We start from the raw sequence: 4,123 nt of genomic DNA on the forward strand, positions 1-4,123 counted from the left end.
TATAGATCTTTTTGCCACCCATTGGAACAACAGGCTGGAAAGTTACTGCTCCCCGATCGCCGAGCCCAAGGGCGATTTCGGTGGACGCCCTTCTCCTTGATTGGTCGGAATAGACGGGTATGCTTTTCCTCCGTTCAAAATATTATCAGAAGTGGTAAGGAAGTTTGCAGCAGCAGAGGGAGCCAAACTGACCCTCATAGCCCCGTTCTGGCCAGCGCAAAACTGGTACACAGAGGTACTGGGATGGATAGTAGACTTTCCGAGATCTCTCCCAAACAGGAGCGATCTTCTCAGACAACCCCACTTCGACAGGTATCACAAAAACCTGCCCGCTCTCGCTGACTGCCTTCAGACTATCGAAGACTTGTCAGAAACGAGAGGACTTTTCTCGAGAAGTTGCGAAAGCGATCGCAAGAGCTAGAAGACCATCTACTATTCGAGTCTACCAGTCAGTGGGAGTGTTTTCGCAGTATGGTGTAGAGCTCAGAAGATATCCTCTTCCAGTACCTCTGTGACAGATATAGCTGATTTCCTCCTTTACTTGAAGGAGAAATGTAATTTAGTAGTCTCTACAATTAAGGGCTATAAAAGTATGCTATCTTCAGTCTTCAGGCATAGAGGCCTTAATATTGGGGAAGACAAAGATTTGCATGACCTGATAAGATCCTTCGAGACGTCAAAGAACAGAGGGATTAGAGCACCTAGTTGGAACTTAGATGAGGTCCTAAAATACTTAATGACCTCAAAATTCGAACCTCCCTGTAAGGCTACGTTCAGAGATCTGACAAGGAAGTCTTTATTCTTGGTCGCGCTAGCTTCAGCGAAAAGAGTAAGCGAACTACAAGCCTTAGAACATAATGTTGGCTTCAGGAACGACTCGGCGTTCTGTTCCTTCAAAAACCGATGTTTTTTGGCGAAGAATGAAAACCCTTCGAAACCTTGGCCTCGAACATTCGAAGTAAAAGGACTTCGTCGCTTGTAGGTACAGAGCGAGAAAGGGCTCTTTGCCCAGTGAGAAGCCTTAAGTTCTACTTAGAAAGAAGAACGAACTAAAGGGGAGTAAGGAAAGTTTATGGTGCTCAGTTAGAGATCCAGAAGGCAGATCTCTAAAAAATGCTCAGGCGTTCTTCATCAGAGACGTAATCAAGGAAGCCCATTTAGCGTGTAAAGAAGAACAAACTGGACCTCCTTAGAGTTAAAGCTCACGAGGTAAGAGCAGTCGCTACCTCTCTGGCATTCCACAAGAACTTGTCGATACAGACTCTAGTGGAGTCAACCTTTTGGAGATGCAATTCGGTCTTTGCATCTCATTACTTGAGAGACATTCAAGTGACGTACGACAGTGCTTTACTCTAGGAGCGTACGTATCTGCGGATTCGTTGCTGGGACAGGGAGCTGACCCAATCCTTTTAGTTTTATTAGGTTAGGGTTTTTAATGGTGTTTGGTGCATTTTATTGGTCGATTGAAAGAGGTGCAGGAGTTGACCCCTTTCAAATCGTAGTGCTAACATGTTTTAGTGTGGTCAGGTGATCGGGATTGGTCGTTATGCTCCTTGTATTGTCTTAAATACCTAAAGCTCTATCATGTAAGAGGGTTAGCCCCCGTTGGTATGATACAGGTCAAGGTTCTGCCATGTAAGTGGGTCAGCCCCCATTGGTACGATCCAAGAAAAGGCTCTGCCATGTAAGCGGGTAAGCCCCCATTGGTATGATCCGAAAGGGTTATCGTCGCAGGTCTCATCCTCTCTGGAACTCTGATGGCAAGCAGACTCATAGACAGTATCAATGAAGTCTTCTTCCATATCAGGTAGGAACCAAGGTTGTTTTTGTTAATATACCTACAACGTATGTTGTTTCCCTGTTTTTATATTCAAAAATAATTAGTATGTAACTGTCTCTTGCCCTCCACCAAGGGTGTCAATCAGCTAAGTATATATCTGCCGGGGAAGTTGCATGTACAAAAATGATATTGTTAGTATACAATAAAGTTTGTACATACTTACCCGGCAGATATATACGATTAATGCCCGCCCAGCCTCCCTCAGGAGACAGGTGGAAGAGAAAAATTCTGGTTAGAAAAACGGGAATGGTTCCTATTCCCGCCACCCAGCGGCGGGAGTGGGCTGGTCACCTGACCTACCTGTCGCGTGTGCCGCGAGTTTTGAATTCTGTCGGGACGTCAGAGACTATAGCTAAGTATATATATCTGCTGGGTAAGTATGTACAAAACTTTATTGTATACTAACAATATCATTTTTACTGCCGGATTACTGCCGTAGTGTGACGCAATCGTTTTCGGTCCCTGGGCCTCTGTCTGTTTTCGCACCATAAGAAATTATGGGGCCGAATTTGCAATGACCAGAAAGTCGTTAAAAGAGGAAAGTTAGCATTGAGGGGCATATGTTTTGATTGAGAAAAAATACAATTTGTTCATGAAACTTACCTGTCAGATATATATAGCTGTATTCTCTGAAGTCCGACAGAATTTCTAAAACTTACGACACACGTAGTGGGAGTTAGGGTGGTTAGTACCCATTCCCGCCGCTGGGAGGCGGGTGGGTATCAGGAACCAACCAATTCCCATTTTCTATCAGATTTCTTCTGTCACTGGTGTCGTAAACATCTGTTTACACACCTCCGCCTCAGGATTTTGGAAAACTTTTCATTGCTTGAGTATCCTCTTGACTTTTTGATTTTTTGATTGGATCGATAGCTTGGCATAACGTGACTTGGACTGTTTTTTGAATTTGGCTTAGATTTTTTCCTTAATATGTCTGGATGTAGTTCGGCTAGCGCCAGGGTGTGTTCGAAAGTAGAATGCAAGGTTAGGCTTCCTAAAGCCTTGGTTGATCCTCACACATTGTGTAAAGGGTGTGGGGGGCAAGAGTGTAAATATGATTTGCGCTGTAATGAGTGTGAAAGCTTGGATGATTTACAATGGAAGACGTATGAATCCTACGTAAATAAGTTAGAACGTGATAGGATTAGGAGGTCTTCCTCCAGGAGTAAGTCGGGTAGCAGACAGGGTATTAATGTATCCCCTTCTAACCCTCCTTTAGATTTTGTGTCTCCTAACCCCGTAGTGTTGCCTTCGGGCCCTCAGGGGTGTCTGCGGAGGTAATGCCCTTTCGCTTATCCTGGATTCATTGAAGACGCTTGAATCTAAAGTGCTTGCCCTTGAAAACAGGCAAAATAAGTGCAGTGATAGTGCCCCTAGTGAAGTGGAGGGGGCGTCAGATCGGCCCTATAGCGCCTCTAGGCTGGGACCTCTGCCGGACTCCCAGGACTCAGGGAGAGGGCATGTCGAAGGCCGAAGGAGGGTTACGGGGAACCCCCACCGATCTGGCGTCCCTTCAGCAGTTCCTGTGGACGCTTCCCAGGCTGCTAAGGAGCGTGCTCGAGCACGTATCCTGAAGGATTGTTTTCTCGTCTTCCGACGCGTCCTCCTCCCCGCGCAAGGGAATCTCGTTCGGATTCGCGACCTTTGAAGAGGACTCTTCAAGAGCTTGACGCTTCACGTCATGCTTTGTCTGAGTGGCATTCTTCTCCGGAAAGCGTAGCTTTTCCGCCCCAGAAGAAGTCTAGGACGTCATCCGACGATGACGCCCGCGAGCGCCCCCAGTCGCTCTAGAGCCAAGGCTGTTCCTGGGGGAGAAGGAAGAAGGCGTCCCCTCGCCCCCTCTCCTTCTCACAAGCGCAGCTCGTCTCCGCGTAAGGAGACATCTCAGACGGAGATCATCATTGCGATGCAACGGCAACTGGACGCTTTACTAAAGCAGAAGGAGACGGTACCTCGTCGAAGGAAAGACGATAGACTGCCTATCAAGAGAACTAGGCAGTCTTCTCCAACGGCTCCTCTTTCGTCCCCCGTCTTCTGATTTTTTCGCCCTCTAGACTTCGTTTTTGCTCCCCAGGGTTCGTCTAGAGGTGACGTTAGACGCCCAGGTTAGAGAGAGTTCTCTGCATGCTCCTCTCTCTTCCCGTAGAGAGGACGCTCGGCTCGTTCCGACTTCGACGCTTCTGCTGACGACGATTTTGTAGCTGTCGGACGGATTCTATGCGTTCGGCCCCTCTTCGACATGACAGTGTTGACGCTCAACGATACGCTAGTCGGGCAGTTGAT

The sequence above is a fragment of the Macrobrachium nipponense genome, chromosome 35, assembly GCF_015104395.2.
Source record: "Macrobrachium nipponense isolate FS-2020 chromosome 35, ASM1510439v2, whole genome shotgun sequence".
NCBI classification, from domain to species: Eukaryota; Metazoa; Arthropoda; class Malacostraca; order Decapoda; family Palaemonidae; genus Macrobrachium; species Macrobrachium nipponense.